The sequence below is a fragment of the Parasteatoda tepidariorum genome, chromosome 10, assembly GCF_982258835.1.
Source record: "Parasteatoda tepidariorum strain Cologne lab strain chromosome 10, Ptep-v5.0, whole genome shotgun sequence".
Lineage (NCBI taxonomy): Eukaryota > Metazoa > Arthropoda > Arachnida > Araneae > Theridiidae > Parasteatoda > Parasteatoda tepidariorum.
This window is the reverse complement of record NC_141764.1, coordinates 96,217,721-96,245,024: the sequence shown is the minus strand read 5'-3', so window position 1 is coordinate 96,245,024 and position 27,304 is coordinate 96,217,721. Positions and strand designations below refer to the sequence as shown.

The following is a 27,304-nucleotide window of genomic DNA, read 5'->3' as shown; positions in this document are numbered from 1 at the left end:
TTAATAGCAAGGAACAGCAATGATGAGAACCAAACCAAAAACAATACGAAAAATATTATTCATCCGAGAAACAAAAATTTTCATGACTAAATCCAATTATAATGAATAATGTATCTCATAAAAATATTATATCAAAATATAAATCGTCATATAAATCCTTAATTAAGCTAAAAGAAATGTCTAAAGATAGACGTGTAAATCAAAACAAAATATAAATGCTTCTACTCTTTACCTTCATAAACTCAAACACAAATTTGAAAGAAAAAAAATATATAAGCCATCAGCATCTGTAGAAAAAATATTTATGAACGGATTAAATAACAACTCTTTCAAAAGTAATAAATACATCAAAGCAAGAAAGAAAAAAAAGAGTATTCGATTTCTTTCAAAACCGCAATGATCAGTAAGCTAATTTTCGCCCTGCTTCCTGTTTAAAACAGAAATGTTTCTCATGCTTCGTTATTAATTTTATAATGATTTTACTTACAGAAATCACTTAATTTACTACTCTCAATACATAGAAAACTATATAAATAAATATTTGCACCTTTCTAAGAGAAAAACAAATAACTTTCTTCAATATTATTATCAAAAAAATGATTAGATATACAAAGTAATTATTTTACACTGTTTCAAAATTTTTTCGACACTTCTATTATATACTAGCACTCAAAATCAATATACTTACTGTTCTATTCACATAAAAAAATTGTCCAAACTCTTTAAACAGTAACCGGTTGGTACACAGAAAACAAAACTAAATTTTACGATCAGGATTATCACTTTTAATATCTCGACGATTTTCACTTTTTATATCTGGACGATATATTTTCGCATTATATATCTGGATGATATATTTTCACATTCTACATCTGGACGATATTATATCTAGATAATATTGGTATATGTTAACCATGAGATTATTTCAGATATAATAAGGAAGGGTACCTTTTTTTACAAATCGGAACACTTGCATTCAGGATGAATATTGCTTTGTAATTAAATCGAAATCGGAGCACAAATAGCACACAAAATAGCACATTCCTTAATCTTCTGAGAAAATTTTCTATCTTAAACGATCTCAAGGATTGAGATTATCTTTTTGCCAAAATTTTTATTTATTTCCCTCATCAAATATTAGCACTTATTGGATTTTTAATCACCGAACCACAACGGTTCAGCCGTATCTCGTCAGGTGCCTCCAATTTATTTGTCTGTAACGTATTTCTCAACAACAATACAGACAAACGTAGTAATAAACAAAAACAATTTATTTAAACATAACAAAAATAAAAACACAAATTTTTACAGGTTAAAAAATTTTTACAGGTACAAAACAGGTTAAACATTAAGATTTTATTAACCGCATCACAAACATATACGCTATGGCAAAATAATAAAATTATAGAGAAATAGGACTACACGTCCGTTTGCAATGAGTTTTAGCAGAGAAAAGATGCTGTGTTTTCGGATCTCACCAGAGAAATGAATTAGCCACACCTTTAATGTGCAATGATTGGCTAGATTTAATTTGAGAAATTATATTATTGGATTAGAATTTTGAAAGACAGATTTTAGTTTCAGTTACCAATTTTGGGTTTCAGTTTCAAATTAAAAGTTTCACTTTGTGAAATTTGTGATTGACGCATAAAGAAAAGGGAAAATAGTTATGGGTCACCACAGAGTATCCCCCCCCCAGTGAGGGAACCGAACGACACAAAATTTATTTAGATAAAATGAAGAAATATTTGTTTCTGTGATAAGAAAAAAAATATCTGCAAAAATTCTGCTAAGAATTAAAATGATATAAGCAAAATTATTTCAATGCAATATAAATGAAAAACATAAGTATATATATATATATATGAGGCATAATGTGAGACTTAGTATATGTAAGTCTGTCAGGAAAATGCACTTTTCTGTCACTCTTCGTTACAATCGGCTGTTCGATATTGCCGTTTGTTTTATCACTCGCACTCGATTCATCGGCAGATTATTCTGATTCCTTTGAAAGATATGCCGGTTTTACACGATCCAGTGAAACTGTAGACGAGCGGTCTTTCAGTTGGATGGTTATTGTTTTTTGGGATCGTTGAAGTACTTTGTGAGGTCTAGTGTACGGTTGGCTTAAGGGAGGTTGTTGATGGTCGGTGCGTAAGAAAACATGAGTATATCAGGGTGCATAAAAATGGGGCTTTCCCATGTCGGGAAACACTGACAGGATTGAGCTTATTCATTTGTTCTTTTAGATTTGTGACAAATGTTTTGTCTATGCACTGTTTGTTATCAAATTCGTTGAACATATCTGCTGGTAAAACGAAGGATTTTCCATACACAAGTTTAGCACTGGTGGCTTGTAAATTACTTTTGAAAGCTGTCGGAATTCCTAATAATTGTTCCTAATATTGTTTTTTCGTGGGCCTTTAATGAGCTTTTCATGTGGCGATGAAATCGTTCAATTGTACCATTTGACATTGGATTATAGGCTGTTGCACGGATGCTGTTTGTACCAGTCAGAATATTTAGTTCGTGAAAAAGAGAAGATTCTAGTTGTCTACCTTGATCAGTTGTAATAGTGGAGGGACAACCAAAACGGGAAATCCACACGTTGAAAAGGGCTCTACACACAGTGGAAGCTTTAGCGTCTGGAATAGGGATTGCTTCAGGCCATCTAGTGAAACGATCTGTGATTGTGAGATAATAAGTGTTGCCATCACATGGAAGAAGAATTCCTACCAGGTCTAGGTGGATGTGTAAAAATCTAGCATCTGGTAGAGTGAAGTTACCCAGTGGTGTTTTTGTGTGTTTATGAATCTGTAAGCGTTGGCATGGTTCACAACATCTAACTTGCTCTGTTATGTACTTATGCATATTTTGAAAAACGTATTTATCACAGATCAACTTTTTTGTCGCAGAGATTCCTGGATGAGAAAGTCCGTGAAGTTGATTGAAAATGATTTTACGATACTGTTATGGTACAAAAGGACGAGGTTTACCAGTTGCAATATATTACAATATATTTGCACATTTAATATGGGAATGAATGTTTGTTCCAATTTCAGTGAAGTTGGTGTTTTAAGCAGTGATTTTAATTCTGGATCATCTCCTTGTGCGAGTGCAAATCCCTCAAAATTCAAGGAATTGGTAGAGACAAGGGCGCCGGCAGCGGAGTGCAAGGGGGTGCACTTGCACCCCCCTGGCTTTATTTAAACAATTAAAGAGTATAAAAATATTTTTATTCAAAAGCAAATAGTTAAGCAATTATTGATTCATAACAATTAAAAATTGTTTAATCAAACAAGAATTGTAATCGTGTTGTTAGCTGTCCAAATCTTTTTATAACATTTTCAATGAATTCTGAGTCATCTTTGATTCTTTTCTTATGCACACTGAGCAAGCTCAAACTACTTAATCTGTCGTGAGACATTGTAGTACCGATTCCATGTTTTCATGCGTCGCATTGTACTAAAAGTACGTTCAATAGTACACGTAGTAGCTTGAAGAGTTAGGCCGATTTTGATTGCCTCCGCTACAGCTGGATAAAACGGTGTGGCCTCAATATCTAAATCGATGTATTTGAGGGATTCATAAGAATTTTCTCTATTCCTCCACATTTCGGATCACGTAAATTCGTAATTTTTTTAAAGTATCTTGTTAGCAGTGAAGAAATGTACAGGTATAGGGCAAAATAATAGGAACATCTGTGAAAGAATGGAGTCATTCTCGACCGTCCAATGCGACACGTGCCCGCCGCAAGAATGTGACACCTAGTGATGATGAAAGACAAGGTATCTGTCTAGCTATATTTTTTTGGGGAAAAAAAGTTTCTTCTGCTTGGATTAGAGGCTATTTCTTCTAAGGTGGTTTTTACACTCGAAGGAACTTGCCATCACTGATGTTAAATAATTTAGGTAATGTATAATTAGCCATATTGTCTCTTAGAACAGACATATATTTAGTAGTTTTCAGAAATTTGTTAAGGGGACCCGGAATCCCGCAGAATCCTGTATATCGCCCATGTTAAATAGGTCATTTTTACTGTACCTTTTCTCAGAATTTTACAAAGATAACAGCTTGAAATTTTTTAGACATATTTTTATAACATTTGAGCATAATTGAACATGAGCTTTTATAAATTTTTTAGTTCAAACTTTAAAAAAAAATTTTTTAGTGCAGCTATGTCAAAAAAAGGCAAAAAACTGAAGATTTTCAGCTTTAAAAAATTTTTAAACATTACCTAATCAATTTTTCCACAAAAGCTCATGTTAAATTAACTATAACACTTTATACATATTGTGTAATTTTTTTAGCTTTGTAACTTTTTTAGTTTTTCAGAAAAGGTACATCGAGTACCCAAAAAAATCATTTTGAGATACGAGGCAAAATGTCTAATTTTACATTAAAAAAAACTAATAAAAACTTTTAACCATGATTTTTTTCATAATTTTTCTAGTTATTATATGTATATACACTTATTACACAGATTAAAATAAATTAAGTTGGTAATATTTTTATTTTAAATCCAAAAAATGTGTTGAAAGTGAAGCGATTTTTGTCGAAAAAACACTCATATTTTAAGAATTCCTATTATAAAAATAGATGATTTATAATTTAAAAATATAGGCACATTAGCAATGGTAATTATAGATAAAACAATAATGAACACAAATAAAGGAAAGTTTAGCAATAAATGATATTTAAATTACTGTAGAAATTAATATCCACCAGGACAATAGTCATCACATGAATCTTCCTCTTCCATGACATTAATATGTTTCTGTGTCCTTCTTTCTGAAGCTTCACAATCTCGTTGAGCATTTCTTAGTCTTTCATCATCAATAGACTGCATTGCACTGACACAATATTGTCCTGGGAGAATTTTTAGCTTCTGTAGCACCTGGCACCGCACAATATTGCCTTCATTGAAAACACTCACAGCTTCGAACACACCAAACTGCAAAGTGTCTATGTGCACAAATACATTTTTGGGTATTCGTGACCAGATAACACTATTCAGAGATTCATTGGGATTCTGAGTTTTCCCATGAAGGCATTTTTTTAACAAGTCAGGGTGGGCTAAATCTTTAAAAACAGGCCTTATTGCCTCCATCACAGCTGCCGGCAAACTATCCTTATGGATGTAAGGCACACCAGAAACCAAAGCTTTCTGGTAACCACACCAAGATTCTATTCCAGTTAGGCACAATCCATGTTGTGGTTTTTGGTCAGTAGAATACTTGTGGAAAAATATAGCCCACACTGCTTGACGCATGTCGTCCAAATTTCCAACATTCCGTCGGATAGCTAATCCATAATATGTCTGTAGCTTGTCAATCTGTGAGTCTGTCAAGCGTCTTCTTCCACCAAGCACTTTATTATCACTGAGCTTCTCCCCTTTCATCTTTTTCACCAGGCGACGAAGACGACATCCCATCCTTTTCTGCACATGGCCAACGCACTCCAACTTCTCTACTGGATATTCGTCTCCATATACATTCTCTTTTTCAATGTTTGTAAAAGCCTTTGAATCTCCATCACCTAAGTATTTCACATATTTTAATGAATGTAATGGGACACTGCGTTTGAATATTGCTAGAGCTCCATCCACTTCCATTTTGCCACTGTTTCCTTCAAAGTTCTTTTTGCATTTATCAGTATGATTTTTTTTTATCCAAACAAACACAATGTTTAGACAGCACCTCAACATCTATTACTTTTCCTGTGTCCACACTTGTAGCAGAAACAACTCCATTTTTTGAAGAAAAACCGCTTCGTTTTTGCCACGTTCCATCAATAGCAACAGCGATGTTATGGTTATCGATATCCTCTGAATTTTCAGAAATAACCTCTTTTGCTGCTCGACTCATAGTCTCTGCACAAACATCAGAAACTACTGATTTGAGCATCAAATTATATTTGCCAAATTTTGTGGGAGGAGGTGGCAGGTTCATCAATCCACAAAATACTTGACCTGCAGAAGCACCTTTGCCTATTGCTCTAAGGCTATACACAAGCCTGGTATTGAGGGCATGAAAGGTATCGCCGTTAGCACTCTTATGCATAGAAGAACTGCAAAAATTATGTAAAAAACTACAGTTTTCACAAAACATTTGTAGTTTTACAGCTAACCCACAGTCTTTACCAACAAGATTGATTTTTACCGACTTATGTCCACAGTTCTTGCAAGCAACATTTTCCAATGCTTCTGATAACAAACCAAGTTCAATAATTATATTTTTTGATGTTTGTTCATCCTTTAGACTTTCAAACAAATTACCGCTACTTAGTTTACGGCTAGATGATGAATCGTCTAATGAAATTTTATCAACATTAACATGACTACGTTGTGCTTTTGATTTACTTCCTAAGAAATTGAAAGCCTTACGCTTTTTAAAAACATTTGTAGTTCGACCCATGGCATAAAACTGAATCAAAACACGCGATTCGAAATATCAAATAAAACAACTTATTGATAACTTATTTAACAAAAACAAATAGATTTTTCAACGTAATAAATATAAAACAAAACAAAAATATAATATTAACAAATAAAGAACTAAAACGAACAAATGGTTTTTAAAATATCAAAACAGCACGTTTGCTTCGCAATATTTCAAAAAGATAAACAGAGAGAGTGAAGTGAAAGTTAAAGTAAAACAATCCTTAAAATATAGAAGAAGTAGTCTTATAAAGCTAAAAGCTTAAATAAGTAAAAATTATTAGCTTTATCTTTACTGTACAATTTGAAACGAAACTAAATCGAAGAGATGTCAAATGTCGTCTGCATTGAAACCGAAACCATTTGGTCTGCTCGAGTTTTTTGACATAGTTGACTGTTTTAAAAAATAAATTAAAATACTTCTACTAATCGGAGAAATATAAACTTGGTATCGTTGGAAAGAAGAAAGTTCAAATTATTTAATGAAATAAAAAAAAGTATTTTCGAAAATTTTGATATTTTTAACTTTCCGGGTCCCCTTAAGAAATGGAATTTTTGAAACATTTCATGTTTATCAAGATATATTTTCATCTACTAGTTACATGCATTTGCTACAGCCAAATGTATAAATAGGAATGCTGTGTTCTCTAAATTTTATTCTTTTAGTTAAAATTTTCTGTCAAATTTGAAAATAAATTTATATTGTATGTATACAGTGAAATATTATGGAGCGTCCAACTGTATGTATACAGTATGTTTATTTTTATTATTGTAATTACTCATCTGAAGAGGCGATGTTTTCAAACAACACAATTTGTCTTTATTAACGTAAAAGAAACTTTTGTTATTTCAATACAATTTGTGTTTAGTAACGTAAGTAAAAGAAATGTAAAAATATTTTCTAAGATTCACAAGACATTGATTCTATCAATTGATAATGATACATTTCAAAGGACATCTGAGGGAGTAATTTATATTTTGAATTGGGGATATAGTTATCTAGTTTTAAAAAATTTATTTGGCTACATTATTTTAGTTCGTGGAATGTTAGGCAATATGTATTCTAACAAATGTTGGTTGAAGAAACTAGTGTTAAGAGTAATAATTACGTAAAAGTTAACACAGTAAACCTAGAGGAACACCATCTGTATAAATACAAAAATTTATAATATATAAAAAAAAACATTAAAAATTAAGCGTTAACAAAGTTCAAAGAATTAACATTTTTAACGAACCCAATTTACAATAAATCTCCAACTACGTAATTCTAATATAATTTGGTTTTCATAAAATATTAAAAAAAATTTCCATTCTTTTTTCTCACTAAGATGAAATATGTATAATATTCAGCTAGATGTATTCAACTCCCTGGATATCCATTGCCTCACCCAATAAAAATTAAACTATCATTTAAAAATAACTGAACTTATACATACCTAATTTTACTGGCTTTTCATGAACTAATCTAAATACAGACTATATGATAAAAAAAAAAAAATACATCAAGCGCTCACTATTTAATTATTAAGAACAAAATGTTTCAAAATTATTTATTTTGCACATACAAGTGGAAAAGGAATTCTTTAGTTTGTTCAATCCTTTCCATGTGCCTTCTCTCACAACTTTCCCTAAAAAGACCAAAATAATGAGGTTCTTCCTCTTCAATCTTCCGTTTTAGTGTAGGATTTCTACTTGGCTCTTCCTGGGCCGCAGAAGGAGGTGGGGAGAAGGGGAACGTGCAGAGGATTCAGCTCCTTTCTCTGAATTAGGCCGCACCTTAAATCCGGACAAGGAAGATGAAGCTGAAACAGGTTTAATTGTGGGCGCTTTAAAAAACATCGCATCCAATTCGTCATAACATAATACTTGCAAGTTATACGCTTGTTACCTGAAAGACGGTTATTGTACTTCACCTTCCTGTAACTGGACAACAGTCCCTTGATTTTATTGTCACACTGGATGTGAGACAATTGATAGCCGTGCTTGGCCATGGCTGAAGCTATTTCAGTCCATATTGTTCTGTTTTTTTTATTGAACTTGAAACGCTCCAGATTTTCCTTGTAAATAGTGAGCAAAAGCAGGGTAGCAGAATTGCTCCACGTGAACACAGTTTTTGCTTGCGACAGTTCGCTTGACACAGTTTCTTCTTCTGATAGGTTACCAGACTGTTCACACAAAAAGGCTCTTCAGTGTCAGCTCAAGAGTCTGTAAAAAAATTTAAAATTAATAACAAAACTATTTATAAGTCTCAAAAATTTTAAGACTAGACTATAATTGATGTATATAGGACAAAAACTTCATTATTTGTGATTTTTTTCTTAAAAAAAAACTTTGGTGCAAAACCCCTACCCGCGCTGTATAATTCCTCCCACTACATAATTCTCACTTAATTGTCCACCTGCTTCCTTGATGACTTAGGGCGCTTCCCCGCTCTCATGTGGAACATCATGGCCAGAAAAAGGTCTTGATAGCGTTTTTCCAAGGAGTAAGCTTAGACTCGAGAATATTTTTGGCCAGATCCAGGTATTTGTTGATGGTGGCATTAGCAGGAAGAAGTCTAAATCCCACAGGGTTACCCAAAACAATCCTTCTCCTCGCTCTCAACGAGAGCCCATATTGGATTGTTGTTTATATAAAATAATGTATTTCCTTTGCCAACGGGCCTCTTACCTGAGAGGTGCATGCTAAAGCACTTGGGAGCCTTGATCACAAGTCCAAGCTGCTGGCAGATGTTGTTTGCACGATCAAGTCTTGGAGCTCATCAGGGGACTCCGCAAGGATGTTGACGTGGTCGTCATAAGCAAGGACGTGGTGTCTAGAGTTAGTCATAGTCGGGGTGTTCATATCGTTGAGGCCTTACATCCTGGACATAGCTGCTCGGGGGATGTTTAAGTCCTCAAGAGAGTCATTCATGACGATGTAGTGTCAAATCAGCAGCAGTTTGCGAGAACCTCATCCGGAGAGGCTCGTCTTTGCAGGCTCCTCACCAGCGGATCAATGGCTAAATTAAACGGAGGTCCACTGATGGAGTCACCTTGCTTGACTCCGGATGATATCCTGATCTTTTTGGTAGGTTCATCCAGCATATTGATGGTCACGTAGGAGTCAGTATAAATGGAAAATGTCTTTGATAATGGACGAGAAAACCTCACCCGCACCATAAAAGTCTAAGGCGTTGTTGATGGTGACGTAGGGAACAGGACCAAAGGCATTGGCGAGGTCCAAGGAGCCCACAGAAGCTTCAGTCCTGTTGAGCCCTGAGTGGCGCACGAACTTCTGAACCGCGAAGTTGTGCTCGAAAACCCCATCATAGGGCATGAATCCTGTCTGGCAGTGACTAAGAACGTCGCAGGACGTAAGCCAAGTCATGAGCCTGTCACACAGGCATCCCGTGTATACCTTGTAAATCGTAGACGACAGGGAGATTGGTCGCCAGTCGGAGATGTCAGTAGAATCACCCTTTTTGGGGGTGAGCACAACCCGGCAGGATTTCCATTCACTGGGGATTCGGCGGTTTTCAAGGCAGATGTTGAATATCGCCGTGAGCAAATTGCACTCAGAGTCAAGGGCCTTCCAATGCTGAAACGTCAGCTTGTCGGGCCCAGGAGCCGTATTGTTAAAGCGCCTCAGGCACCTATACACCTCCTCCTCAGTGAATAGTTCCATGTTAACAGAATCCTCTGCAAAAGTCGTCCCTGGAAGGCAGAGTCGTCGGCGTCTTTGTGGCTCAGGCTCTCTTCAAAGAAGTCTTCAATTATATTCTTTGGGATGTTGCAGGTGGTACGCTGGAGATATCACTCATATACCTCCTCTTGTTTCTTCGGTAGGCCTTTTGGAGTCTTGTAGCCTCTGCATTAGGATTGTTGTTGTCATCCCGGTGTCGGGTCCTGGGAATTATGGGATCGTCAGTAGGATGAGGGACCTTCATGTGCTCTCTCCCGGAAATAATCATGTCCTCAAGTTAACTAGTGAACTGGGACCATCTATCCGCGAAGTCGAGCTTGGCGATGGATATGAACTTGGAAGGAACTTTGGAGGCTCACCTTCAGCATGAAGTCATCCATCTGTGTAACCTCATCGAAACTTTCATCATGTGTGCCAACAATAATGTCGGTGCCATCGTCTAGGTCAAAAGTAGGGGGAGTGGAATCAATGGAATCCAGAGCGTTGTTGCTGGCCGACTTGCTTGGTTCATCGTGTCTAGCTGTTTAAGTCTTATTGAAGGATCTAGATGAAGAGGAATTAGGGATGGAAGAGGCACTTACCTCTTTTCACTCACCTATCAATGACGCAAGGTGTGGGTGATCGGATTGGAAAGATCCAGTTGAGGATACCATCCGAAAGGCAGGAAGCCTTGGGACAGTTGTGGATCCTGACAATAGATGGAGAGCAGGCAGAGTCGATCTTGGTAGGAGTGGACTTGTGATTGATAAGTCCCAAGCTAGATGGAAAAGTAGTAGTCAGGTTATCAAAACTTACCTTCTTTTCCGTGGTCTTGTTCTTCCTAATGGATGTTAGGACAGTGCAGGCTTGATTGGTGACATTATTGTTGGAAATAACCTGCTTACCATTGCCACAGGTGTCCACGAGGTCAACCTCATCAACCTTACTGTTAAACTGCGGAGGTTTGGATATATTATTTCTACGAGGCTCACCTGGGAAGAGGAAGCCATCATCAGAAGCATACGTACTCGAAGACTTAGGAATGAAACCTCTAGCTGAAGGCATGACAGAGTTTGGAGGTGACAGATCAGCCAGAAGTTTAGGTGGTGATTGATGTTTAGATGGGGACTGCTTCACCAAGATGTGTGCCACATCAAGGTGAGTCTCCAGATCTCTGAGGGAGAGAAAACTGACACCCAAATCTCTTAGCGATGGCAGGGGGTAAGGGGGGGGGAAGTCGTCATCGATGTCTATCAAGTTGGCCTGGCTGTTGCTGAAAGGTCGGGGGAGAAGAGCACGAGGAGGAAGCAGATCTCCTAGGTGAAACAAGCTCAGGTGGAGAATGGCATCGATCCAACTTGTGCATTGGCCGAGTACGGTCGAATTCTGCGCCACTGACCCCAACCTCAAGGAGATGGTTGGCTAGGGAGCCGTGGTTCTGGAACAGCCTCGTGCAATGATGACAATTGACCAGAATAGTAGCTAGTTGATTTTTGTATATGCTATACAAGTCCTCTTCGAGTATACCCATGTAGTTACAATCTCCTCGAAGGGCAAGAGGTTGAAAGCAATCTTCTAAATTTTCTTCATCAAGAATTTCGAAATCTTCCATTTCTTTTGCTTGTTCAGGAATACTGTTATCATACTCTTCTTGAATATCAGAAGAAGATTGATATGATCTTTCTCCACGAATGTGATAACGTAGAAGATATTTACCTTTGACCATGCTGCTGATATTCTATTTACTGCATCTAATAACGAATAGTGCTTCCAAAAATTTGGTAGTATTATAACTTCATGAATCAAATTTTTCAAAAGTTCAGATCTGTAGAGCAGTTTCATTGCTGAAATTACACCTTGATCCATAGGCTGTATCGCAGCGATAATATTTGGAGGGAGAAATTTACAGGTAAAATCCGTCATCAGACGCTAGCAAACTTTCATTTGGATATGAACGGCATTGTCTAAAGGCAATACTGCTTTTGTGTAAGGCTTTTGCTTGTGTTTCCTGACTTCAGGACGAAATGTCCATGGAACCATCGGAGAAAAATGTCCCTTGTCATCCATGCCCCCTTTTGATTAAAATAAACAGCCTATCATTACGAGTTTCATTTTATTGTCTCCTGAAGCATATCTACAGCACGTGTTGATAATGCGCTCTTTTGACGATTTGTGGCCTGCAGCTGATTTTTTTGCCTGTGAAGCAAGTGCTTTTGTTGGGAAACATTTTCAATACAACCCTGTCTCATCGGCATAATAAATTTGATCGGGAATCAAATTTTCTTCACTAAATTCTTTAAATTTCACACAAAACAATTCTGCAGCAGTCACATCCGCACTTGGACCTCCTTCAACATTTAACTGCCGAATTTCATAGCGTTGCTTAAATCGAGTAAGCCAACCAGATGAAGCAATAAAATCTCCTTCTAATCCTAGGCGCTTCATGGAAAAAATATCGTTTTTTCGGAACACGTGGCACCCGAAATAGGTATACCTTCTGCTGTTTTTTTTTTTATTAAACCACTGTAGTAAAGCAGAATCTAGATCTTTGTATGTTGACGTTTTCAGACTTTTCCGTTTCGAAAGTGCAGATTCGTCATCACAATCTCTCGTGAAGGTAATGAGTTTTTCTTTGTTCTTTCTTATACAATCAAAACAATGTAATGATACAACCATATGTTTGATTGACCTGTTTATGCATGATTTAATATTTCTTTACATGTGCAACTTAAGAATGTAAATGTCAGGTTTTCTGAATTGTTTTTGACAAGTTCTTTTTCTCAAACATTGTCTAAAAAACTTAAATTTTAGTAGATTAGATGGCATATACCATTCTTTTTCTTTTGTCTAGTTAAAAAAAATTTTTTTTGAAAGAAGAAAGGGTTTCAGGTATATAAAATTATTCCGTTGACCATATCTGGAAACTTCAATATATTATGTACGAAACATAGCAAACAATATTAATAATTGTTTTATTTTCTTATGAGTAACATATTTAGGTTCTTTTTCCTATAATGTCCTTTTATTTTAATCGTAAAAGAAAATTTGCAAAAATTTCTTAAGCATGTAAAGTATTTGATTTTAACAATTATATTTTATGTTTAATATTAAAGAACAAGTATGTGTAGTAGTTAAATAAAATACTAAAACTTTTATAAATTAAAATTTGTAAAAGGACTGTTTTTCAGAATTTGATTTTATGAAATCACCATTTTACAAATCGGACTTTTGTAAAAGGAATGTTTTTGAAAAGATTCCAATTTACAACAGACTTCATGCTACATGTATATTAAAAATTGCATATATTAAATTTTGTTAGTAAAGTATAGGATGTAAATAGAATTAGCTGGTTTATAAAGAAGTAAATTATTTTCTCATATAGTGTTTTTCCTTACAGATATAATTCTACGCATGCAAGTGCCCGCAATGTAGTAGAGCGTCAATATGGTATTTGGAAGCGGAGATTTGCTTGTCTGGACGTACCTTTTAGGTGTAAGTTAGAGAATGTGCAAAAAAATCATTGTCGCTACTGCTGTCCTTCATAACTTGGCTCTGACGATGGGTGACCATATTGAAGAGAAAAAAACTGTTAGTGAGTACGATATCATAAATAATATGCATCAATTGGCTGGAATCGCCAAACGAAATACAATTGTTATAAATTTTTTTAACTAATATTTTTTATATATTACATGTAAGCGATATCTTATTAAAAAAAAATCTGATTCATCAAACTCTTCTAGATAATTATTTGTTACAGTTGAGACTTATATTTCCTTTCTTTCATCATCTTCAAGAAATTCAATTGTTTGCCTCATCTAAAAATAATTTTTAATAAAATTTAATGTTTATCTATAAACTTCTTTTACTCATACTGTAAATAAATTGTTTCTTTCATTTTTTTATTATTTAATTCTATTTATTTATTGTACTAAAGTGTCTTATTAATTACTGTAAATAAATTGTTTGTTTAATTTCTTTATTATTTAATTCTGTTTATTTATTGTACTAAAGTTTTTTTATTAATTAGTGTTAAAGAGTTATGAGTAAGATAAATTGAGTAAAGAATTTCTATTCGATCACAATACAAATTTGTAATACAAATATTCTGTTAAGCATCTCATGTTTTAAAGGAAATAGGAAGAAACACAATATGAATGAAATATATATTTGTTTTTACGTTACATTTTCTTTACATTAAGGTTGGTTTGGTTTTAAACTTTTGTAATATTCTTCTTTTGCAACGAGCATCCTATATTTTTGCTCTTCATTCCGCAACTTTGCAGATTCTATTTGCATTTTCACTTCATGTTCGTTTTTTAAAATGTCCTTCTTGAGCTCATGCTCTTTTGCGTCCCTCCCCATCTTTGCCTGATGCTCTTCTTTACGAAGAAGAGCTTCACTTTCAATGGCTGCTGTGCTCCATCTTCCATAGCTTCTGCAGCCTTTTGAGAAGCATTGGGTCTTCGCCTTGGCGTAATCAAAACTTTTTTTGTCAAAGGAATTTTTTTTGACGTCACATTCGCTCTCTTTCTCAAAACTGCTGACGCTACCCTATCTTGTTCCTCTTTAACTACGGGGTCTTCAGAAATCTCTGGGGCAACGTAGCTTCCTGTGGGGGGAGTTGCGAAGTCCTCTGTTGTTATGGTTTCATTTAACCCTTGTTCCTAAAACATGCAATAATCAAATTTTATAACAAATACTTATACTTATTTGTGTGTTTTGATAAAAATAAGTTTTGTTTAAAACTCGTGTTTTGCATAAACTTATGAAAATATTGGAACATTTAATAAACATTATAAATTATGGAATCTTATAATGATTATCAAAAAATATTTCATTTTTAAAATTAACAATAGTTGTACACAATACGTAATAAAAGCATACCTTAATCTGTTATTATTATAAATATTTGCTGAAATAATTTAAATCGAGTCTTCATTTAAATTTATAATATTTTAAAAAACGATAAAAACTTATCAACAATTTCAATCTGAACTGTTTAACATTTTTGCAAACAAACTGTTTAACAACAATAAAATAATTCAAAAGTTCTTGGCATAACTTAAGTATACTATAACATAAGCAGGTTAAAGGCTTTTTTTTTTAATACATTTAATTTTAATTAACCTCTATCCAAATAAAATATCAAAAGTAAGAATTGTTATTTTAGCGTAGAAGTTAGAATCGGTTAAACAAGCCTTGCATGTGTATATATAATCTGAAAATTATTTATGTTCTGTTAAGCTTTGATAAAATATCTGAATAAGCAGGTTAGATGTTTTTATTATTTTTGCTCTTGATCTGGCTTATATTGATGAAAGAAAGTGAACGCTAACAGCAAAATAAGAATAAAAAAATAATAATTACTGGAAAATCATCTTCACTGTCAATCACATCTTCTGTTCTGTTATACTCAAAAGTAATGGCCTCTGAAGAATTTTCCTTTTGTGCTGAAAATATAAGAGCATAATTTTTATAGTATGCAATTGATAAATTTTATTACGAAATAATATTTAATATAGTTTCTTGATTAAAGTGTAACTAAAAAATCTGATTCTGCACATTTTTTCCATCCTAAGTCCATAATAATAAGTACATGATTGTGGGCATGGCATGATAGTCTGATCTTTCCAGGTATTAAAAAAATTGCAATTTTGCTATCGCTTTTTCTTTAGTGAAACTAATGAAGTAAAGTGAGCTGAGAATAAAACAGTGATATATTTATGATGAAATATCTTCAGTTTTGTATTAAATATGTGCTTCAAGACAGACTTTCTAATCATGATATGTTTTGAAATTGACAATACCATGATAATTAAAATGCGGAAATAATAAATATTATTTTTGAAATAGAGAAGTGGTATGCTGTATGATGCTGAACTTATAACAACTAAATTTATAAAATTACATTATATTCTGGTCTCGTTTGATTAAACATGGCACCTTGGATAATCTTAAACTTTTAAAATTTTCCATAATAGATATTTATTTTTATAATTGCTTGCAGCTATTTGAATTTAAATGTTGGGAGAGAAGTAATAGCAACTTCTTGTGAAATGCAGAACTCTTGGTACGGTGGTCCACTAAAACCCTGGGGTAGGTAAAAATAATTATATTTATGTTAATAATGTGCATTACATTTATGTTTTTTTAGAAGTCAAAAAGTCATTAAAAAAATTTTTTTAACAATGTAAATTACACAAGGAAATATCAGGCATTTCAATACACAGCTATTGGTTAAAATGTTTTGATTACTTTACTTCAGCAATAAATTATTTTAACTATTATGTCTTATGAAAGTATTAGTGCTAAAAAGAAAATATTTTTTAGTAAAATTCAATAAGCAATAGTGTGAAGTATGAATTATTAGCTTTATATTTGAAGACGTGTATTTTATTAAACTTTAAATATTGTTTTTTAATTTTAAACTAAAAAGAATATAATGAAAGTACTGTATCACCTAACATTTATCTTTCAATGTTGTATCTGAATACATTTTTGTTACATGATCCAATGTACCCCATGAGATGGGCCAACCTACTCTAACTCGGGACAGAGTATTTAAAATCTTTTCAAAAATTTAATATTAAAAAATTGCTACATGTGCATTTAAAAAAATTACAAATCAGTATAAGTAAGAGGTTCATCAGATAAAATGAACAAAAATTTGTGTTTTTTTTTTTTTTTTTTTTTTTTGGGAAATAAAAAAAAATTGAAACTGATTGAACTTCCAAAATTAAACTTCAAATATTGATTATTAAAAAGTAGTGTTAGTTTTCTATATTATAAAATTCTTTTCTTGATATTATTTTTAATATATTAATATAGTATTTTATTCATAACTCTAATCATGATTTTTTTTAAATATTTAAGTTAAACTATCAATGTTTTATTTTAAAGAATTTTATCTATTAGTAAACATTGGAATATATTATAACTAATAAAGTATAATTAAAAGTGAAACATACCTTGAGAATCTTTTATGAGAATCTTTAATTTTTGTAGTCAGAATCACAATCTATACCTTATGGGTTGGTTACAACTCCTATGGCTAAAAAATTTTTCATCCATAGGAGTGGTTTTTAGCATACTGCCTCCTCCTCCTGTTTTGTATAACTCTACTTTAACGGCAGTTTTGTTTTTTTTGTGCCATTTTTTTCATGTTTTTATACTTATTTTGGAGTTTTTTCCTTTTGCTAACTCCATTAATTGCGTTAAATTCAGTTTTTAATTATTCCCACGCTTCTTTTTTACTATGGAAATGAGCATTTGTAATTTTACAAGCAGCAATTATATGCTTGTAATTGTCTATTAAATTACTCAATAACTCCGATTCGTGGTCGCTGAAAACAAATTTCTTTGATAACGACATTTTTACAAAGATAAAATTCGAAAACTCACGCTAATTTGTTTATGCACGTGTTTATATTAGATACAAAGTCACATGGTTTTACCTTGCCCAATCAAAGGCCTCGTTATATTTCCTACAAGTGTTAAGCTCGAGTTGTGAAATCCTCTGTTGAAAACGGTTGGAGAATAAAAAGCGAGGGTTAATCTGAGAGTTACTCTTAACCGTGGATATTCCGATCCCCGAGTTACTCTTGAATTTAACTCGGCGTGGTGAATACGGCTGTTAGTATGCCCACAGACAAATCTACAGGTAGCGGTTTGGTCGGTACGTGTACCCTGAACGTCAAGGGCTCCTCCAGGACACTTGCGGGGATACCAATTGTTATCCGGTGGAACAAACCAAGCTTTATTAACTTCAGATTTGTGGATAGAAAATAATTCAGAGTAAGTGAGGGCCGTGTTTGAAGAGGCTGGGAGGGAAGTACCTTCTTTTGCCAACTGATCAGTTTAAAGCTGTGGAACAAGTTCGTGAACACACGTTCAGTAAACTCTTTGTCAGTAACAATGACGCGAGTTTCATGGCATTTTTCATTGCTCAGCTTAAAAGCTTTATTACTCAGCTACTGGACAGATTCCTTATCCTCATGAGCCAGTGAACCAACTCCAATGATTTCACAATAACCTAGGAGACAAAGACTATGCAGCAAAGTAATAAAAACTATGAATAATCAATATCAAATAAAATACCACATTTATTCTTATGTACTACAATTTTTTACATACAACTGGTTAATTTGACTTTAAAAAATGGATAGACAAAGTTAAAAATCTTATGCAATAATTTTCATTTATGAATTCTAAAAAAGATATAAATTAGTTTAAGAAAAATAACAAGCCATTGCCATCCTTAATTAGATATATATAACAAGTATAGTTGTTATTTATTAACTTGTAAATAAAATTTCAGGATAGTTGCAGTACATCGCTTTCATTTCCCTATCTTGAAAAAATATGCCTTGTAAGGTATCATCATCTTTCAATACAGAAACAGACCGATGATCGATATTTTGAAGAGTATGCAAAATCTGAAAAAAGATTATTTACAATATCTAAACACATAAGATATAGATCAGGAAGATTCAACATTCACAGTTTATCTACATGCCCACAATATAGAAGCATGTATACAAAATGTTTCATTAGTATGCGTAAAATGAAATCTCATGAAATTTTATTAGACTTTTAAAGCACTTATTACCTAGATTCATCAATTCATATAAAGCTAAATAAAGAAAATAAAACAAAAAAATACTTCACCAAAGTCATTATATGATTTTTTCCCTTTAGCAACAATATTTGAAAGATCTTTCAATGTGACATTTTTACCAGTTTCCTGAACAATCTCTTCTTGTAATAACTTCTTATTAACCTACAAAAAAAAGGAACCATTAACATAAAAAATACTAATGTCATAATTTAAAGTATTTAAACAGATATGAATTATATTTAATATCAGCACAAAATCACGATACATGGCACTAACATTCCGAATACATTCAATCGGGTAAAAAGATTAATTACCAGTAAAATACTGTTATAAGGGTCATGCATTAAATTAGTAAAAAAATTATTTTGTTATAACAGTTTGCATAATAGCTAACGTCAATGTTCTTACATTACTTATAAGTATTTCATTGATTTTATCTTTAGAACACAAAATGTAAGTTTCCCTTTTAACTGGCCAAAAACAAATTCAGAATTTGAATTTTGTTTGCGTTTCTGCTTTTATTTTTTTATGGATACATAAAAAATACAGAAATTACATGAAACTCAGTAGGGGCTAGGTAAATGTATTCATAAAATTTCAAGTAAGAGCTGCATCTGAAAATCTACTAGACTTTAAAAAATAACTAAAATACTTTTGACATTATGTCAAAGCAAAACAATAATTTGAGCAACTACAATAAGTTCGAATAGATATAATAATGTCTAGAGAAACATAAGTCAGTGTAAATCACTCTTGAGTAACAAAATAATTTCTTAACTTTACGAACACTATTATGATAGAAAATGGAGATAATAGTAATGTGCAGAGGATAAATCACATTCTTATCATTGAAACCCTATACATTTATCGAAATATTATTTTTCTTTTAAAATTTGGAAATATCTTGTAGTTTCATTGGAAACTCAAGGCAGGAAAAGTCAAGTTCATCAGCAAAAGTTGCAAGTTTTTCCACTGTATACGCTTTATTGGTCTGTGGGTGCAAGGCGGCAAGGACTGCATACATGAAGTATTTATTATCGTTATTTTTAATATTAATTACGGCCTTTTTCCTTTGAATAAAATCTGGTAGTTCAACAAATGTTGATCCGTTTAACGGATTATATTTATTGACTCTTATTTCTAAATACATGATTTTTGACAGAGTCCAGCCGCTATCTTTTTCTTCAAATTCAGAAGATTCAGCTAAATGCTGATCTTTTTTGCAATCGTACAAATTCGAAGAAGATAAAATTATACAGTTTCTAGTTTTAAAATTTTTTTTCATCTGTGATAACACCACCACTAGAGGCTTTATCATTTAAGCAAATGAGTTGAATATTTACATTTAAATTATTTTTAGCCAGTTCATTTGAAATCAACTCTTGATTCCAAATATTCTTCTGTGTCAGTGAAATTTTCGTTATTATCGAAGCGAACAGTTTTTAGTCTTCCACCAAATGCTTCAATCAATCCTTTAATAGTTGTAGCATTTTCAGTTGTCGATGGCTCATTCAATGAAACAATAGAAGGTCGCTTAGATTCTGCTCTGACAGGGCTGGCTTTTCTTTTCTTTCATCTGGAGTGTACATCCAAATGCCTCTCTAATGTATCGGTCCTATTGAATGTTTTTTTGCAGGTCGAACATTCAAATGCATTATTGCCATGCTTAGTACACATGTGACGAAGAAGGTTGCTATATATATATATATTAAATGTAATAGTTAAATTAACGAGCTTATTCGACTCACTTAAAATGGCTGTACATACTATCACAACAACTGAAGCTACATTTGTGAAAATATTCAAACTTCTTTCAGTTATACCAGTTTGAACCCTGTTCGAGGAATGACGTGTTAAACTGTAAAGGGGGGTATCATTTCCACAAGATTCTGCAGGTAGAAGTAAGCTATTTCTTACAATAGGATGTTATGAATCAGCTAGTAGTGATAACAGAACCACATTGCTTCCTCTACCACACCCAACGCATCCCCCCTCGACGTCCAGGTGTATGAAATGTAGATTTAAAATTTATTAAATAAGATTTAATTTATTCAGTGCTTGTATCAAAATAACACCATGATTATCAATTTTTCAATAAATACTTTATATTATTCATATGTTGTGGTGGTTGAAATTTTTTAAGTTCCACTTAATTCAATTAAGAATCAAATATAAAAGACAAAATTTCACAAGCACTTTCAAAGTAAAATCTTCTAGCAAAACAGAGGAAGCTGACAAATAGGAATTATATATAAGCAATTTAAAATTAATATTTAAAGACTTAGTGTAGAAAAGAAAGGAGTATATTTAAAAAAAAATTATATCTAGAAATATTTTTACAAATACAACAAAACGTACTAGTTTGCTTTTAGTGAGCTAAACTTGTCTCTTTCTTGTATTTTATTAGAATTTCATTAAACACAAATGCACGAAGAAAATAAATTATTGGAAAAAAATGTAGCAAATATAAAAAACTGAATAATAATTTTTACAAACAGGATTTGAAGTAAGTAATCTTAAAGTAGAAGTACAAAGAAACATATACTAGATAAATTACAATTAAAATGAATATACTGAATGCAAATGAGCGTGCAGCGTCATATTATAGTGCATGAGAATGCAGACGGATCAGCTAGAAAATCTGTTCTTAAATATCTTGACACCATCCATAATTCCGGCATACGTATAGCAACAGGAGCATTTCGCACATCACCCATAAAAAGTCTAAACGTTTTATATCATGAACCAACTCTTGCTGAGCGACGCAATAAGTTAACATTGAGATACTATTTTCATGTCAAAAGCTGTCATATACATTCCATGTTTTCAAATGTTACAACTCCATTTTGTGAAAGATTATTTAGTAACAGACCCTCTGCAATACCGACTTTTGGTTTGAGAGTAAGAAAGCTTTTATCTGACCTAAACCTAGAAGACTTTAATATTTTACCTGCGAGCGAATTAAGACCTCCTTGGGACGTCATTTCTCTCCAAACTATTGATATTTTTAACAATCTGACAAAAGCACAAACTGCTGCTGACATTTACTTACAGCTTTTTAATTCACACCAAGAACAATATAGTAATTTTAATTCCATTTTTACATATGGCTCTAAAGGCCTTGACCATGTTGCAAGCGCTGTTGTTACCCCTATCTCCACAATATCTGAAAAATTACATTCAAAATGCTCCGTATTTACATCTGAATGCCATGCGGTTTATCTGGCTCTTCAATTTATTTATTCTCAAAGGTTGAAAAAATGGATAATATATTCAGATTCAAAAAGTGTCATAGTTGCCTTACAAAATAAAGAACTGAATACACATTCTATTATAAATAATATTTTAAACTTATACAGCAATTTACTCCTAAAAGAATATGCCATAATTTTCTGTTGGGTACCAGGCCATGCTGGCATTTCGGGTAATGAAGCAGCAGATAAAGTGGCTAAGTCAACAAACAATGTAACAAACAACCCCCTTACCTACACAGATATCAAAAATGCAATTGACAATAAACAGTATTTACACTGGGAAAATGAAATAAATAATAAATTGCATGACATTAAACCTTCTATTAAATCTTATAAAGGACTAAACATTAGTCGAAAGCAGGAAGTAATATTAAATCGCTTGCGCATTGGTCACTCCCGAGTAACCCATAAACATCTTTTATTAAACGAAACTGCACCCGAATGTTCTCATTGTGGAGAACAGCTCACTATTAGACATATTTTAACAAAGTGTAACGAACTTATCGGTTCCAGTACTGTTTGCACAAAGTAGAACAGTTAACCTCTGTTTTGATTTTTTACCGCCTTTACAATTTTCTCCCTTAAATGCCATTGTTTTATCTGGCATGAGCTGATAAAATAAGCCTGTTTCATCAGCATTGTACACGTTTTCTGGAGAATAAGTTTTTTCAATAGTCTCTTTTTCTCGTTGCTTCCAGGATGCAACATCATTGACTGGAGCTGACTTTTCTTCACCTGAGATGGTTTTAAAAACAATACCATGACGTTCTCGAAATGATGTAATCCACCCATTGCTGGCTTTAATCTCGTTGTTGCCTAGCAAAGACGCAAATGTTCTTGCTTTTTCTGCAATCATTGGACCACTAATTGCCACATTTTGTTGTCTCATTTCGTGGAACCATCTTAGGGTAGCTTTGTCTACATCCTCATTAACTGCACCTTTAAATCTTTTCCTTTTACTATCAATTTTGCTTCCTTCCACAGCATCTTCGATATCTCTTCTTTTCTTCAAAAAAGTAGCTATTGTAGATTGTGAAATCTCATATTTTTAGCAGCGTCAACTTGCTTCAATCCTTGATCAATTTGCGATATGATATTTAATTTTTCTTCAAAAGATAATGCTTTACGCCGAGCCATCACTTCAAAATTAAAATTAACTTTATTGCAAGGAAAACATGCCAGTCCGTAGTGAGTAACGATAAGGACTTACTTATGAATGAGAAGATTTGAAAGTGACCATTCTGAAAAAAGAGCGCCCCCTTGCAACTTGTCTCCTTTCCACAGCTAATGAATGGTGAGGAAAGCAAGACGATTGACCTTCGAAGTGTTCTTTTTAAAGCAGGGATATCATCATTGGCGAGAAACTCCCCCCCACCTAAGGCGGACCACACATTGACGAGACATCGATGCGACAGTGACACGACAAGAGGGGAATTCCTATTCAACAGCATTAAGACGCGCACTTTACCTCTGCGCATCCTAATGCTATTGAATAGGAATTCCCCTCTTGTCGTGTCGCTGCTGCATCGATGTCTCGTCAGTGTGTCCCCCGTTTTTCTGACGAAGCTCTCTCCCTCCTACAATACCCCTTCACCCATTTCTACTGCTCTAATTTCCCCTAAAAGTGGCTTTTTTTTCTCAGAAACAGCGAAAGAATATTACATACAAAGGTGATGAAAAAGAAAAAAAAACATTTTGTTATCTCACATTTAGGCTCGATGGGGAGTCGTTTTCCAACGGTAGAAAAATCGGAATAGAACTATCAACTATCAAAAGAGGAAAAATTATCGTTGTAGACATGTTTAACTGAAAAGTGGTTATCGCTATAAACAAGTTAAAAATACATTGAGTAAATAGGAATTTCACCGGGACCTCAAGGAAATATCGCTATAGACAGGTTTATCGTTATAGACAGTATCGTTATACACAGGTTTCACTGTATCACGTACAATTTGTACTCCAATTTCAAAATCCTTTGCTAATTTGCTAGCTAATTCTCCATTATCAAGTTTTTGAAAGATTTCCAATTTTTATTTAACATTTAAAACGCTTCGTTTCACACCACCATAGCTGCCAACCTTAGGAATAAAAAAATTAGGAACACTATACGCGACAAAATAATACTCACTAATTATGAGAGCAAAACTAAAATGTAACTATAAACTGAGAACATTAATAAAAATATACATAGTTAAATAGCTTATGTAAATTAGTAAAACGAAACTATAAATACTATCTTTTGTGGAAAATTTATAATACCATTATTTTATAATTAGGAATACATTACCTTTACCTATTAATATATATGTATTCTTCTCCAATTTCTAAAACACAAATAAATAATAGTCTGTTAAAAAAAAAAATGAAAAAAAAACTTCTAATATAAGCTCTTTTGTACTATTTAAATATTACTACAATAAATTTTTTGTAAAAATAATTATAACATATCTCAGTAGTAGTTTAAAAATCAAAAGTGTTTTTATTATTCTTGTAATATGATAAATGATACTAGAATTTAAAATTACATCCGCCATAACAAGTTAAGTATGAATATGAATCATGCATTTAGACAGAAAGTTAAAAATTTTTTGCTGCAATTCAAGTAAATTAAAAAAAAAAAAAAAAAAAATAAGCAAATACAAACTTAGTTTTGATTTAAACCAACATATGTTGCAAATTTTGCCTTTTTTAAGAAATTAGCATCATATTTTTGCTCATAACAAAGACCATTCAATTATAGTTACTAAAATTGACTGCAAAGTAGAGACATTCATTGAGCTTCTAAAAGCAGTTTTGTTCTTTTTCACAACACTGAAGATTCTCTCATGAAGAATTACTATGAGGGGATGTTTGTATTCTCAACATTTGTAACATTACTTAAATTAGAAAACATTGGCCCTGCACAAACTATCTTTGTGCTTTGCTAACATGGCCCACTGCAAATCAAGTCTAGCAATATTTAGAATGTCTTATGGCAAGGGTGTCATCTAATAAACTGATCATCAGCTTCTGCTCAATCTGAAGCATAACAGGGAATTCGTCAGTAAAAAATTTCACAAAAGCAAATTTTACTCTATCTCGCTTTGATATATCTGCAACTTCAGCATGGGTTAGAATATCAGATTTAATTGGAAAGTTGCTGACAATGTAGTCACAAGCTTTACAAAAATAACTTTCCCGTGTTCAAAACAGTTTTTTTTTCCTTCCAAATTCAATTTTTCCAAATATTCGAATAAACTCTAATCAACTATTCAACCAATTACATTTAACTCTATATTGATTTTTTTATATATACATAGAAATATGTGGAAACACTAACCTGGGTTTTGTTCCCTTTCTTTCTTTTTTTCATCAATCAAGGATGAAGATCCATTTTTGTTATTGATTTGGAAGGCATAGATGGTCTTTTTTGACTTAAACTATTCATCAAATCTTCAAAAGTAGCTAAAAAATATGACACGAAAAAAATTTTGAAAACAATAGATCATTTTAGCATTACTTAAAAGGCATTTGTAACAATGACTAGTCAGTTGCTCCTATGCAATGACAAATATTTATATTACTTACAGATTTTATAAAAATAACTATTTAATTAGCATAAAAATAGTGTATTATGTAAAAATTTTAGTTACATTTTATTTTGAAAAAAATATTCTACATACAAATGGAAAGTGATTAGAAAATTACATCAAAGTAGAGGTGTGATAAATTTTAATTAATCAATAACAATTTTGTAAGTAATTGAATATCATTGCGATGAGATATGATTTTCAACAAATTCTGTTTTTTATTTATGTATATTTTAATGCATTTTTAATTTAGTTTGAAAATAATAATAAAGAACATAAAAAATTATTTTGCTTAGTACCCGAAAAAACACCTCGAATTTTTCCTTATTAGATTCGGAGATAAACTCACCTCCTCAAGGCGCAATATATAAGCACAGTAGTATGAAGTTCCTTTCAGTCTTTCCTATGATTCTTTTTTTTTTTGACACTTTCAGTTTTTCGGCATCCTTCTGATTTTTAAAGAGCTCGTCACCGATGTAGGGGAACGATAATTAATGTATGCGAACGTTGTAAAAATTATGCACAAAATGTCAGAAAAATAATTATTAAGTAAAAGAAGTAATAATTATAAAATAATATGATAATAGATAAGAGTGATTTAGTGTAAAAATATAATTTCCTAAATGCAGATTCTTTCTCTTTTAGAGAGAGTGTTGCCACAACTTATAGCGAACGAGAAATCCAGAACATTTAGGACCGTGGTAGCTCAGTGGTTTGAGAAACGAACTCCAATCGGGAGGGAACAGGGTTCGATTTTTAGTCCGCTATGACCCACTGATCCAACAGGGGCACACTCTTGTCTTCACGACTCACCCAGGGCCCCGAGCTGGAACTGATTATTTCTCTGTTTCTCTCCTGCGATGGTCCTGTTTGTAGTTTCTGGCTTTCATTAGTTATTACATTGACCTAGTTAGCGAACATTTGAGTTTTTATACTTTTGATTATCTCTTATTTCCGTTGCGTTTATATGTATATTTATTAATTTTATTTCACTTCTTTATTTGTACTATATTTATTAAATTTTCACCCTTGTCGTGGTTGCCAAATTGACTGGTAAGGGCTTTTCGTCTTAGCTCGGTGTTATATCGGACTCGGACGGGAAGTACCCCGCAGGGGGTTTACCTTCTCTAGGTAGACACAGGGAGTCAACTTCCCAGGGTGCCCTAGTGATCTGTCCTCCCTTCAGTTTCCTCCTACTTTCTCCTATCTCTTCCCCCTTGTCATGGTTGCCAAATTAACTGGTAAGGGCTTTTTGTCTGTGTTCGATTACCACCCTGTTGTATCGGACCCAGATGGCAAGAGACCACCCACGTGTTCGCCGTGCGTTGAGACCCGTGTCCCTGGAAAAGGGGATCCTGGTACTTGAGGTGCATCTTGGTACACCAATACACTGCTTCGGCCCGTGCTTCAGGTAAACGGGAGGTGCATATTGACCTGTGTGCACCAATCGGCTAGTCAAGAACACCATCTGTTGGCTAGGTCAAGCTCGAGGTCACTTACTGGACACCTCGTTAAGGGAGGAGGCTGCTTCAGTGGTGACTTTCGGGGCCATAACTATTGGTTAGCATCGGTGTTTAAGGAACAGACCGAAAAATATGAATAAGCTTTTTTACAATTATATAATTAATGCCATCTATATCTGGTGCTTTTTTGTTGTTTAGTGTTCTAAGAAGACGTTGAAGTTCATTGTGGTTGAAGGGAGGATCTGAATTTTTATTTTGATAGCTGTATTTATTTTGTTGGATGACATTGGCATCCG

At 33.2% G+C, this 27,304-nt stretch overlaps 1 pseudogene across 1 annotated transcript; it reads right to left on the bottom strand.

Annotated features, from left to right (window-relative positions):
- Positions 1–4,557: 4,557 nt before the first annotated feature.
- Positions 4,558–8,580, bottom strand: LOC147803111 (uncharacterized; annotated as a pseudogene). The gene has a single exon (XR_015429781.1). The product of XR_015429781.1 is annotated as an uncharacterized LOC147803111 (transcript).
- Between the last annotated feature and the right edge of the window lie 18,724 nt (positions 8,581–27,304).